The following is a 14,582-nucleotide window of genomic DNA, read 5'->3' as shown; positions in this document are numbered from 1 at the left end:
AACCAGGGAATCTGAATGAAATAGCTGCGGCTATCATGTTTCCGTGCTTATTGCTATTTTGAGCTAGTTGTGCCAAAGGATTTGAATGGAACAACAGTACATTCCACCGGCTCTCTTGTGCCCTGAAAATCATTGCATTGACCTAAGTTTTTCAAAATCTTTTTGAACACTGCGGTGAAAACAAAGAGGAATGAATTCCTCGGGATTTGCAAAACTTTGATCAAATCAAGAGAAGGAGAGGCATGCTAAGCCCTTAATGATTGAAATCATGCTTGTCAGCGTGAATACTGAGAAGGACCCAGGCTTGATCCAGACTGGTTCCACACTATCTTCAGTGCGAGTGATTTGTCACTTTCTTAAAAACTTTCAAAAACAAAATATTTTGCGCAGTCCTGCGAAGACCTGTGTGGAATCGCTCTTGAGATTGTGCAGCTCAGGATCGCTCTTAACCTCGAGACTTAAGCCCTTGCTTTCAAACCTTAGACCTTGGGTTCAGACTGTTCAACGATCAACCGCGATGTAAGGCCCGTGTGGCCAGATTTGAAACAGTCCTTGAACAAGTGGCCCCAAAGTCAGATCAAGAATATCAGACCTCATCAGAAGAAGCTCGCGGAGCCGAATTAGAAGCGCCCCTCGAACTAGGGGCAAAAATGTCTGATGTACTCGAAGAGTCAAAGATGGGTCCTCCTGCAAATCAATACAACAGCCACTCTCCTGGATACAGATGACTTCAAAACCCTAAAACCGTTTGGCATGGACTTGTTACACTTTTACCCTTTGAGAGGCTCGCTGGGCCAAAAACCCGGAAGGGCGACCCAGGTAAAAGTTAGAGCAAGAGAAAAATACAAAAAGAGAAAAAAAAGAGAGAAAAAAGAGAAAAATACAAAAAAAAAAAAGGCAAAAAATGCAAAAGAAAAGAAAAGGAATGAAAAGATACAAAAAAAGAATTGAAAAGCAAAGAAGAAAAATAAAGCTCGCAAGGTCGAAAACCCGCAACGGGCGCCTTGGCAAAAACTAGAGCCTAAAAAGTGAAGGTTAATACCCGAGTGTACCTTAACCGGAACTACGTAAGGCTTGATTCCCATGTTTGGGATACGTAGGCAACTTCATCCTGAAGTCCAGCCCCTAACGCTTTCATAGCGACTAGGTCCATGCAATGGTTTTTAATCATCCTTGGTTCCCAGGTTTGGAATATGTAGGCAACTTCATCCTGAAGTCCAGCCCCACGCACTTTCAAAGTGACTGTGTCCATATATTGGTTTTGACCATCTTCGTCTTCTCCGCGTCCGAGAGTTTGGTCGTGATCATCACTAATGAGGACTGACTACAAAATGCTGCGGCATTATCCAGACAAGGGGCAACTTTCCGTGGTCATGAGTCGCCGTTCAAACCAGGGGCAACTTTCCGTTGCCGTGCAGTGTCCTTCAAACAAGGGGCAATTTTCCATTGCCTTCGATCCGAGGTTGCGCATCTCGAAAGTAAGCTCCGCGCTCGTTGAGCAGCGGCCGTTTGCGAAAATAGTTTTTGAAAATTTTTACTGAGGTTGACTATTTTCTCGAAAACTATTTCATTTCTCCAAAACTTAGACCATTTTGGACCCAAAAAAGGAAAATTTTCAGTGCTCATGGCCTGACTTGCATAATTTTCAAATCAGAAATCGAACAAGTATGTTGATCTAACTCTCATCTTGGTCAAGACTGTTTTAGTAGAAAACCAAAAACAAAAAAATGGTCAAAATGATGAACTAGGGGCACGGTTGAGTCAGGCTTCCTGTCTTTCCCCCATCGCCAACATACTTGCCAAGAAGGGCACAACTCAAGCTGTCATTAAAGGGCTGAAAGCTCTCTCAACCTCCGAGCAATGAGATATCGAACCAAGTGCGAAGCACGAATTTGAAGGGATCAAGGTACTCCGTTCCCTTACCTGGGGCATCGACCAAGCGCCACCAGAAGAAACAACCGTGAGCTAACCATGTCGAGCGTGAACCCATAACTTCCTATTCATCCATTAAACACCCCGGGAAGGGATAAAAAAGAGAGAATAAAGAATAGAGAGGTGTAAGTTGAGAGAAAAAGCGAGCCAAAGGGTCTTGAGAGAAAAATTGAGCCTGAGGGCCGAATGATGTGGGAACCACAAATAAGAAAGGGTAGGAAACAATACCCAAAGAAACTGGCTCCTCATGATCTGAGGTCCCCCGTCTCCGTTAACGCGTCTGTATGTCGTGTCTTTTGTCTTGTTTACTTCAACCTTTGTTTTGAGTCTTTTCCGAGTGTGTCTCGTTGTGTTTAGGTTGTTTACCTTTTTTGTCTCCGCTGTTGAGTCATTCTCGCTATGATCAGTTGTAGGCTTACTACCCCGGTTTAAAAAAAAAAAACCCTTCTTTAATTTCAAAAATTAATCGTTTTGTGCTCAGAATGCTGTGCCATTCTCCACATTTGTGCAAAAACATGATTTGGTTCTTTCATACAACTGCAGGGTCCACCCCCGATAAATGTGAACAGGAAAACCTGGGCCTCTTTGAAGCTTCTGGGTTTCAAATCGCATCTGAGTGTGCTTCAACTTCAGTAGATTCAACCTTCATGGTCCGTCTTGTCAAATTTGGGCTGTTTGTTCAGGATCCGCTGTGTGCAAAATGAACCAAGCACTGTGTTATGGGCTGTATGCAGATTAATCCCCAGTAGAGTATGAGCCGAGTGTTCAGAATGAGCAGTGGTTTGTATGGGTTGTTTTGCTGTTGGCTGGTTCATTATCTAATTATTACAATGCAAGTGTACAATTTTCAGACAACAGATGAATTTCATTTACATTGAGGTGCAACATGATGCAATGCGATGCAATATATGAAATGTACAAATGCAACACTTTTTCAGATAAAAAGTTTGTTTCATTTCATCATCTTTTTCAAGTACATAGTTTTGGAAACAAAAATTTGCCTGCGGCAGTACAAGGTACTCTAGCTACCAGCAAAAGGTACAAAAGAAAAAGAAAAAGAAAAACAGCAAAAGTCTGGATCAATGTCAAAAGGCCGCGGGTCTAGGGGTCCGTCCTCGTCCTCTTCCTGGATGGAGGTCCAGGAGCATCGTCATTGTCATCTGAGTCTGAGCCCGAGCCGTCTCCGGTCTCCTCCTCAGACGACTCTGCCTCCGCCTCTACCTCAGCCTCGGACTCATCATCATCATCAGGAACGGGTGCCCGTGAGCTACTCCCAACATGGGTGCGCCCCACCTTGGTGCGGGGGTATACTCTGCCATCTCCTCTGGTAGGAACAGAAGGTCCAGCTGGAGCACCTCCCACGGTAGGGATCTGGAAGGGAGGCTGAAAAACACAAACGGCAAACGCATCAGTATGCTACAGAATGCGGTGTCTGAATATAGTGTGAATACTGTGAGCAGTGTATCAGTGCAAAATTTAGTGTCCGAATACAGTGTGTGAATACTGTGAGCAGTGTATCAGTGTAGAATGCAGTGTATGAATACAGTGTGTGAATACCGTGAGCAGTGTATCAATGCAGAATGCAGTGTATGAGTACAATGTGTGAATACCGCGAGTAGTGCTGTGAACAGTCTGTGGGCTACAGTATGTCAGATGCCGTGAGGGCAGTGTATCAAGTGTTGTGTTGTGTATCAGATATGTGAAACAGTTTATGTATGGTTTGAGACCGCGGTCAGAGAAACATACCGGAATACTGTAAATTGCCAGAAGGTCGAGGCTCTACTGGAGCATCCCCATCACGGAGGCAGTCAGCTCTAGGGACTGGTGAGTATACTCGGAAGAGGCCTGCAAAAGCGGTAGAAGCATCAGTATTCTGCGAAATATCAAACGAATTGAAATGAACTAACTGTGCATAATGCAAAACGTAGTAGTACATACCGAAGGTAAGCCGTAGAACCCGACTAACTCATGATAAGCCGGAGGGGGAGCAATGGGAATCTGGTAAGTCGCCCCGCCCCGTCCTCTGCATGTCATCATCATGCGTAGTGCTGGCCAACTAACCCCCCGACCCCTCCGAGCTTCGCTCTTGCCACGGACTCGAGCTGTCCTCGACGTCCCTGCCACTGCTCCCGTTCTAACTACCGGCACCGCAGGTCCCCCCCTCTCAGCTCGACGGCCACCGCTCAGAGGCCGCATAATGTATGTCCGAACGTACTCTGAGTAGTCGCCCTCGCCCCTAAAGCCCTTCGCGTCCCAGCCGATCGTGTAATCGGCCATCTCCTCGGTAGTGCACCTCTCGGTGTCCCTCATGTGGGTAGGAGGCGGACCCGGAACTATCAGCTCTGGCAAACCCAGGGTCTGGCATAGGAAACACTCACCCAAGTACCAAGTCCGACAGACCGGGCCCTCCAGTAAAATCTTGAAACGTGCAGTCTCCTCTACACCAGCAAATCAATCTCGAATCATCGCAGGCAATGGAGCCCAAGTCTGCCAAGTGATTTGTAAATGACATGCAGTTTGTTATCTACTGATATTGAAAATACAGTATAAAGCCAAGCCAAATAAAACTCTAAAAGTTGAACATACCTCTGCGGGGGTGATGGTGTCAAAGTAGCGGCGGAAAAAGATGAACGTCTCCCGGGGCCTCCGCATGCACCTCACGTCAAAACGGCGCGAGAACGGAACAACGAGAGGGGTCTCCACGTCTGGCACTGGGGCGAGTCTCAGAAAGTAGGCATAGACCCACAACTGCAGAGCAAATACCAGCAGGATTATCAGATAAAGCAGAATACAGAATAAAGTAGAAATTACAGAACTGTGTATTTTGCAGTGTATTGTGCAGAGTGTACAGTGTGTGCAGTGTACAGTCAGTGTAAAACAGAGTATGTGTGTGCCGTGTGTGCAGTATACAGTCAAACGTGAAACAGACCTCAGTGTGTGCAGTGTACAGAGTACAGAAAATATAGAGCAGAAACGAAGAACAGAAGAAGAGGTGTACCTCCCAAGCTCGGCAGTAACCCCCGAGTAACTGCCCCCTGCAACGGGAGGCTGAGCTCATGTATCCATATAGAGTGGCTAGAGCAGCGCCACCCCAGTCGAAGCGCAGAATCCGTGTGACGTCCACTAGTGCGCTCAACAAACAGAGAGGCACGGTGTTCACCCGGTCGGCGAAGATAGTAGTCCCTAGTAGAAACATGAGGAAGCCGCGCGCGTACCGCTCCACCCCCTCCTGAGTCATCGGAGCCTCCTCGGTCAAGGATGGATGAACCCTAAATTGGACCTCGAACCACGAATATCTGACGAAGCCGGGACGTGCGAGAGGCGGCACCTCGCCGAGCAGGTAAATCTGAGCGACCTCCCACTCGTCCATGTCGGTGTCGAAGGGGATCGGATCACCCCCTACCCTGATACCGATAAGCATCGAGAAATCATAGGGAGTCATCGTCATGTCTCCCGTGGCAGAGAAATGGAATGAGTCGGTGGTGTCCCACCACCTCTCCACCAGAGCGACGAGAAGAGGCCTGCTCGCAGTGAGTCGGGGAAGTCCTCTACAGAAGGCAGCGAAGCTGGCCTGATCGATAATGTGACGGACAGCATCCGGCAGCTCCAGGTACCAGTCTCGAGCGGCGACATTCTCATACCCCTGGTAGGTATGGGAATCTCCCTGTATTCAAAAACAACAGTTGCGAAGCAATATTCAATGTACAGTTTTGAAGAACATTCAGGATTGGTGACAATACAGCGTGTGTGCACGTTTTCAGATTCAAACAGATATCGGGTGCCGATGTACTCGATGTGAATTACGGCATATGACGTGTAAGTGTTTCCAAGTGGTTCAGTACAGATACAGCGTGAGTACACGTTTTCAAGTTCAAACCAACATCGGGTACCGGTGTGCTTACAGTAAACTACAACATGCGATGTGCCAGTGTGTTTGGGTGGTTCAGTGACAATGCAACGTGTGTGCACGTGTTCAAATTCAAACAGACATCAAGTGCAAGTGTGTTCACAGTCAACTACAACATACAGTGTATCGGTGTATCCGGGTTAAGCAGTTAAAGAACAAAATCAACTACGGCAGTTAAGTGTTCTACATTGCGAAAAATGAAACGGGGAAGAATATACCTCGGAAGCGCCGTATGATAGGTGTAACTCTGGCTCGCGCAGGAGAAGCTCTGGTGGCACACCTCTCGCAAAACTCCAGAACTGGCGAAGTTCGTCGGGAGGAACCATGTGAACCGCCGGCCTGTAGGTCGCCGGGTCTAACGGGCAGACGCTCAAGGGGAGGAGCTCGGCCTTTGGGTCCACCTCATGATCCGGGGGAGTCCCGCCCGGTGGAATATCATCCGCCATGTCAAAAGTGGTGTGAAGATGGCCGGAAGAGAGAAAATCGGGCTAGAATGCGAAGGGTCAACGGAAGGTCAACCCCGAGAGGGCGGAAAATGGCCAGAAAAGCCGAAGTGTGGAAAAGGCACAGAAATCAAGAAAAACGTGAGGGAAACAAGTCCTGAGTGGTGAAAATCGAAAAGGAAACACCGAAACGAAGTTTCGTTCGGATAAAAATGTTCGAAACGCGAAGAACTTCGCGAATCAAACAACGAAATGGGCCCTAAAACCGAGGAAAACGGCGAATGGGAGAGAGGAAAATACTCTAGAGAGAGGGGGGAAGGAATTTCGGCCAAGAGAAAGTGAAAAGAATAGGGCTAGAAGCCCTATTTTATAAAGCCCATGTCGAAATGACCAAACTGTCCTGACTCAGCAAGATTTGGCCGGTCGGCTAAACTTTTGGTCGGTCGACTAAATATTTGGCTGGTGTAATGTTTCTATGGCCGGCGGATGGCCGGTGACATCTCCTGATGGCTGGTGAGCCTCCTACACCTTTTTTTGGGTCAGATATGTGGTTTGGGACCTTCATTGCTCAAGACAGTGCAAGAACAGTGCATTTTCGAAGCTCAACCGGCCCCTGTTTTGACCTCGGACCGTGTCTTCTGTGTGCAGCACTCGAATATGTGCAAGGTGTATCCTTCTTGTATCCTTTTGTCACTTTCAAGACTCAAAAGTTACCCCGCATGCGTTGCTTCGCAATGCTTCGTCGTGAACATGCGTTGGTTGTACGTACTTTCATTCACATTGATATGCATCTTTCATTTGCATTAGTTCACTTGCATTGTTAGGCATTTCCCCAGCGAATGGTCTGGCGAGACCTTAAACCCGCTTGGTCTGGTGAGACCTTAAATCCGCTCGGTTGCATTGTCGTGCATTTCAAGCGACTTACGTTGTCGCACATTCCATGCAACATGCATTTCAAACAAAAACAACAAACAAAAACAAAAACAAAAACAAAAACAACAACACGCATCATTTGTATTTCAAAAAACAAAAAAAAAACAAACATGCATATGTCATACATCATTTTAAGTATTTGCATATGTCATGCATTTCATTGTAATATATTGCATATGTCATGCATTTCACTGTGAATATATCCATTCCACTGCATATTGTAGATGTTGCATTGTAGCTTGCATGCATTCACTGCATCACTTCCATCTAGGGTTTGCGCCTTTCCTTGTTGAGTTTGGTTTGGTATGTGCCCATACTTTTCACGTCTATACACTCATAGTTCTGTATGACCGTTCTATGTTAGACGTGGTTTGTTTGTGTCCATGCCTTTCCTAGGCAAGATATGGTTTGTCGTAGGCCTTAATCCACTGTGTCCATTCCATTGCATATTGTAGATATTGCATTGTAGCTTGCATGCATTCACTGTATCACTTCCATCTAGGGTTTGCGCCTTTCCTTGTTGAGCTTGGCCTGGTATGTGCCCATACTTTTCACATCTATACACTCATAGTTCTGTATGACTATTCTATGTTAGACGTGATTTGTATGTGTCCATACCTTTCCTAGGCAAGATTTGGTTTGGCTGCATGCCATATCCATTGTACATATTACATTGTAGTGTAATTTTTGCATCCAGCATTAGGATCATTGGTCTTTCTTCAGCGGGTCATTTCCCCACTTATGTCATTCCACCCAATTACTTGTTCTTGTGTCCGTCTACATTACTCATAGTTCTGCATGTGTACGCGCCTATTCTACTGCTGGTATTGTGGTTTGAGGGTTGCAGCACCTTTTCTATGGTAGACGGACTTTGCATCGCCATCCATCTTTTTGACATTTGTGTGGTTTTGAACAGCTCATGATTGGATCATGATTCAATTGCATTGCATATCGTTTGCATTGTTTATATATAGTTTTGTATGCTTTGCATATTATTGGCATTGTTTTCTAATTTTACATATCATTTGCGTTACATTAGACTCAATTGCATATCATCGCACTGTTTGTGCACCCCTTGGTCTAAGGAGACTTTAAATCCTACATTCGCGTTATCGCGCAGCATTCATTTTGCATATTATGCATGTTGCTAACGATATTGTACCTATTGAGTTTTCTTTCTCTTTCAGGCACGATATTGTATGTACGGTTCATTTGAAGCTGGTGCAACCAGATGAAGCGCGCAGGTATTGTATTCTCCGAGTGAGACATATCGAGAATTGCATAATTCTCTTACATCCTTTCTGCATTGTAGTGTAGTTGGATTGTTGAATGCTAGCTTAAAACTGTTGCATGTTATGCTTCGTTACAGCTTTCTTTGCATGATCATAAGTTATGTTCGGCTTCTTGCATTATCAGTTGCATTTTGCCCCTGCCCTCGGGCGCATATCTTTATTATCTTGCATGCTTTGTCTAAATCTTCGGCCTTGTCAAAAATGGGTCGTCTCTGGGCTTTGACACTCACTCCCGTCATTCTTATGACTTTCGAGTTCTGTCAAAGAGGGGCAACTGTAGACACCCCATTTTTGACCGTCCTCAAGACTTGAGTGTCACCGTTTGAACACTCGGTGATCATCCTTGTTTGTGTTCATCTTGAGTTCACGGAGGTCTCGGCTACGCGCCTTGCCTCAAGACCTCTCGACTCGACTGTTTTGTGTTTGGTTTTGCACCAAACACTTGTGTTTTTGCTTTGGAGGACAGGGAATGGCTTATTGGCCATCCCCACACTCCACCGGCCGTGGCTTAAGGCCACCGGCTGTGTTTTGTTTCCACTGGCCAAATATTTGGCCGGCCGGCACTATAGATGGTCGACTGGCCATCTATTTTGGCCAAATTGCATTTTTGGCTGGCCGACCACTGTTCACCTGCTTTTGCACATATTTTTGTGCCAGCTGTGATAGCTGACACCCACCTTTGCTCCCCTCCAAACACGTGTATGGAGGCATTTCAACCTTGTTAGCTTGCCTTGGAAGCTTTACAAGGTTGAATCTTCTATAAGAGGAGGCCTCTTCTCCCTCTTTTAGGTTAGACAACATTTTTCAGAGGGCTCTAGTTTTAGGGTTTGAGTTGTGTATCTATCCTATACCTATATCTCCCTCTCTCTTGTGTTTTGTGTGTGTTTTGTCTTACTTTTGTGCACAAACACCCACCATTACACCTTCCTTTAGCTACTGAGGTACTAAGAGGCTGTTCTTGAAGTTTTGGAGCTGGTTTGAGCCAAAGAAGTTGCTGGTCCATCATTCTTGAAGAGGTTCAACAAGGGTAAGAACTTATCCCTTTTATTCCCCATTTTTACATAGCTCTTTAGTCTGGCTTGCAACTATTTTTAGACTTGGTGTATAACATATAAAATTTTTGTTTTTGCCTACTCTAAATAGTTGGTTAAGGGTGTTTTGAGCCTTGAGGTTGTTTGACCCCTCTTAGGGCTTATTTGACCCTTTTTTTGTGCCATTTTGGTGAGCTCCGGGACCATTGTGTTTAGGCCTCTTCACCACTGAAATCTTGAGGGATTTCAGTGGTAAGGATGGTGCCTTGAGGTCCTAAGAAGGAGAGGGCCACCCCCTCTCCTTGTTGTCCTTGAAAAGGGCCATTTTAGCCTCTTGTGTGAGCATCTAGTTTAGGTCCATGTTGATCGTACCTTAACTGATTTTTGTGCTTATTATGTCATAATACAGCTCCGTTTTTAATTGGTTTAGGTACGCCATGCTTGTTTAGAATACATGCCTTGTAATGCCATGTTTTAGCCTTAATATGCTTTAGGTTTTTGACCCTTGTTTTAGCATGTTTTTGGCCAAGCTTTGTGAAGTTTTTGTGCTTGTTTCAGCATGCTAAAGTTTTGTTTTTGGTTGTTTTGGTCGACCATGACATGCATTGCATAGCCTCTTTGCATTCTTAGCTTGTGAGCCTTAAGTGCATGAACCATGAGCATGCATTACTTGCATTATTTCAGTGGTTTGGAACCACTTGCCATGTTATTTCAGTCCTTGTGGCATGCCTATATGCTTGCATTTGATATCCCTTTAATGTGTTAAAAAGTTGTCATCTTATGCTCCTTGTTTGGGCCCTTGTGCATGCTTCCATACTTAAGCCATTTAGATGCCATTTAGGTGGGTTTTGAGGCTCATTTTAGCATGTCACATCTCTGTTTTCAGTCACTTAATTCATGCCATGTGTGGTTGCACTAAGTGTAGTTCAATGCTTCTTTGGTGAGCCTTAGGCTTTAGACCATTTGTTGTATGCTATGCTTGTCTTGTTTGCTTGTTTTGGCACCATCATTAACATGATATTCAGAGCTTGCATTGCATGCCATATCCCATGTTGTTCCTCTTTTAAGTGTGCTTAAAAGTTGTCTCTATGTGCCTAAGTGTTGGACCTTGCATGCATGCCTATTTGTATGTGTTTTGGCTTCCATTCTTGAGCATGATGGCCACTGTTTTAGGCTTGTTTGAGGGCTACCTAAATTAGTTTAAGTCTATCCTTCATGTGTTATAGCATGTTTGCCTGGTGCATTGTTGCATACTTGGTCTATTACATGTTATTGCTTGCTTGAAATCATGGTGCATTTGGCATGTATTTCATTGGTCAAGTTGCTTTGCATTGTTCCTATGCTTAGTCATCTATACATGTTGTTACATGTTTGCCACTAGCATAGTTGTCACATGACTTGCATGCTCATTTTGCATACTTAGCCTCTATGTCTAGGTTGCATTCCATTTGCATGCATGCATCACCTCTTGAGTTGAGTATGATAGAGGTCGAGCCCCTTTGTTTGATTATGTGCATTGCATTCTATATCAAAATGCATACTTAGTTTCTTGGGCCAGCACGCATTGAAATGCGCGATTGGTGGTCCGAGAATCGAGACCCATCCTTCTTTGAGTCATGAATATGATAAAGAGTATGGTTGGTGCATACATTGCTTGAAATGCATTGCCATGCTATGTTTTGCCCTCTGCTGCTGTCAAAAACAAATTTTGCAGGAAGCTTTGGTCGGCCGGCTATCTCTAGTGCCGACCGACCATCCATAAATGGCCGATAGCTTGAACAAGTGGCCGGTGATCATTCCCTTTGGCCGGTGACCAATTCCATTAGCCGGTGGTGTTCCACAGCACTCAGAGAAGCAACCCTGGGACTTGTACAGTTTTCAGATGAGGATAACAGTCAAAGCAGAGGCAACTTATGCATGGCAGTGGCTTTCCGAGCGAAGCCGAACACGCATTGCATTGGGCCCTCTTGCCGAGGCTGTTTACTGTTTTATTAGATTAGTTAATTCGCTTAACTAGTTTAATTAGTTTAATTGGTCTGTAACATTTTAATTTGCTTGTAAGTTAATTAATTGTATTATTCTTTCGGTCCCTCCGAGTGAGGGCGTATTTGTAATAAGTGTGGGTACGTGTGTGTATGTCTTCCAACCCCCACTTCTTTCTCCTTTTTACTTACCTGCTTTTGATGGTTAGTATTAGGTCATATTTAAATTTAGCATACCTTATGCTATGTATGCGTGCATCCATACATTTGTCTTGCATGCACCGGGCTCGGCGCATCATACTAACTGCATTGTATTTCAATTCTAAAGTTGAATACATGTTAATTGTAGCATTGTCACATGCCATCTTAGAATAGCCGAGCCTATTGTAGTTGCATCTTGTACGTGTTGCATTAGCCATCTTAACATGAGCTAGGATCATGCATTGATTACTAACTAGCTTTTGTTCTGGCTCAGAGTACTAGGTAAGCTTTTATATTTTAGCATCTTGCATGAGTGTGAGTGTTTGCCATGACAGCATAATTACCATGAGGCTAGCTGCTTATGTGATATAACTGCCTAAATGTCTGTGGGTGAAGATTGGGTTATTTGAATTGGAACAATGCATTGAATGCGAGTTTTAAGCCCACTTGGAAGTGGCAAAACCATATTTTCTAAGCCCATTTGAGGGTGGCAAAATTCATGTCTTAGCCTACTTGCGGGTAGCATCATCAAACCATTTTCAAACAAACAAACATGAAATGTTTTGTTCCAATTCAGGCGACCCGGTCTATACTTGTTTGTTGTGCGCATAACATAGTAAATCTAGGCTAATAACCAGAATAAGAACGCATAATGTTTTCAAAACTAGATATCACAGTTAGTAGAGGCTGATCTTTGATCAGGCGAGAGGGGGTGCTCATAGCTGACCTTCCCCAATCGTACCCAAGTTCCCGAGCCGAGGCAACTTTGGTGATGACGGACACGTGGCCTTTGGCACCGAGTCAGGGTTTCCTAAATTCCCCCAAAATAAAATATTTAGGTGGCGACTCTGTATCTGGCAAAGCAGTCCATGTTTGGCACTTCTTTTCTAAAAATCTGTTTTCCAAAACGATTTGCCAGATTTGGACTCTGTGGTTCAGATTAAGAACTGTGACAATTCGAGAGTCTGAACTGTAGTAAGCCTAATATGAACAGAACGGGACTCATCCTCCCGGGGCGTTCGGGGACGTCTACACATACTTGCCGATGCATACTGCTGGCTGCATGTTGTTGGCAGCACAGATGAGGGACAGGTCAGGAAACATACGTGGAGGGATGTGGCAACTGAGCAATCTTCATCATTTAATACTCACAAAAAAGGAATCCGGAGAATCAAGTTTTCACCTGAAGTTCCTGGAGATCGTAGCCGTAGGCGTATTGCTGTACTGTTTTATGACAATACATTTTCTGTATTTGATCTTGATTCACACTCTTTTACAACCTCAATTTCTGGGAACCCTTGTATTGGAACTTGATTGGTTGCCTTTGCGTACTGATAAGAATGATCCACTGGTATTATGCATTGCTGGAGCTGACAGTAGCTTTCGCCTTGTTGAGATTAATGTAAATGACAAAAGGGTTGGGTATGAACCCCGGCCTAGATCCATGAAAGAGAGATTCCGACCAATGCCTTTGTGTTCTCCTATATTACTTCTTACATCACATGCTTTGGCTTTGCACATGATCTTGCAACTGGGTGTGAAGCCAGCATGGTTCAACGCATGCAGTACCATCATAGATATGACGCCCAGAACTGCATCATCAACAGGAGATCTTCGTAGTTATATGATCGATTCACTGTAGGTGACTCTGTAGTGCCAGAGTTGCTTCTTAAGGTATTGGAACCTTACAGAAAAGAAGGATGCATACTTGATGACGAGAGGGCAAGATTATATGCTTTTATAGTAAATAAAGGTTGTGTTACAAGGTTTGCTTTTGCGTAGCTGCAACCTTTGGTGAATTCATAGAAGCACTATTCTGGTTACAGATACCTTATGCCCTTGACCATTTGATGAATAAGTTGGTTAAAAAGTCTCCACAAATAGCCCCAGTTCCAGAATCAATTCCCAAGCTCGATGACACAGTCATGCTGAGTAGGATAACATCGAAGGGTAAACAAACATCCGAAACAGGGAAAACAGATATATTGAGTAATGGTCTACTTAAGTTGATGGCTTTTGAGCAATGAGAGTTGTGGGGAAGTGCAAATGAGTGTATTACTTGGCATGAGAAGTTGGACAATGAAGAAGCTATTCAGAATCGTGTACATGAGCTTGTGTCAGTTGAGAACCTAGAAGTTGCTGTTAGTTTACTGCTTTTCACACATCCAAAGAGCACTTACTTCTATACAAATGCTCTGCGTGCGGTGACTCTTTCATCTGCTGTGTCATGGTCTCTGCTTGAACTAGCAGTTAAGGTTGTTGCAGCCAATATGGTTAGGATAGACAGGTTATTGTCAGGCACACATCTTCTCTGTGCCATTGGAAGGTATCAAGAAGCTTGTTCTTAGCTGCAAGATGCTGGATACTGGACAGATACTGCAACATTAGCTGCAATACATTTGAAGGGATCTGAGTGTTGTAGAGGTGGGGTGATCATGTTCTTCACACGAAAAATAATATCTGGAGGGCTCTCATTTTGTATGTTGCAGCTGGTGCATTGCAAGAGTCACTGGTTGCACATCGTGAGGCACAGTAACCAAACATGGCTGCCATGTTCATACTCGCTTGTCGTGAAATCCTTGCTGATATAATCTCCAGGTTAGGTTTGGATGAAGAATCAATCAAGGATAAACGATTACTATTGCCCAAGTTAAACCCCCAAAACGAAGATGTTATTGCTGTTGGTGAATATTTCGGGCAGTACCAAAAAAAACTAGTGCATCTATGCATGTACTCACAGTCATTTTCTGACTAAGTGACTTGGCCAATTTAAATAACATCTAAATTACACTCACAGATAAGGAACCTGCCAACCTTCAAGCATCTTACAAATAGTATGCAGCAGCAAGCATGGTGCAGAG

The 14,582-nt window shown here is 44.4% G+C and overlaps 1 protein-coding gene and 1 pseudogene across 1 annotated transcript in view; both read left to right on the top strand.

Annotated features, from left to right (window-relative positions):
* Nucleotides 1–14,582, top strand: part of LOC114266400 (uncharacterized) — a 31,782-nt gene that overhangs the window by 12,165 nt on the left and 5,035 nt on the right. The window lies entirely within an intron of this gene.
* On the top strand, nt 3,923–14,476 carry LOC114267902 (uncharacterized; annotated as a pseudogene).

The sequence above is a fragment of the Camellia sinensis genome, chromosome 6, assembly GCF_055761805.1.
Source record: "Camellia sinensis isolate YWXY chromosome 6, ASM5576180v1, whole genome shotgun sequence".
In the NCBI taxonomy this organism is placed as follows: domain Eukaryota; kingdom Viridiplantae; phylum Streptophyta; class Magnoliopsida; order Ericales; family Theaceae; genus Camellia; species Camellia sinensis.
This window is presented reverse-complemented; position numbering and strand designations above follow the sequence as displayed.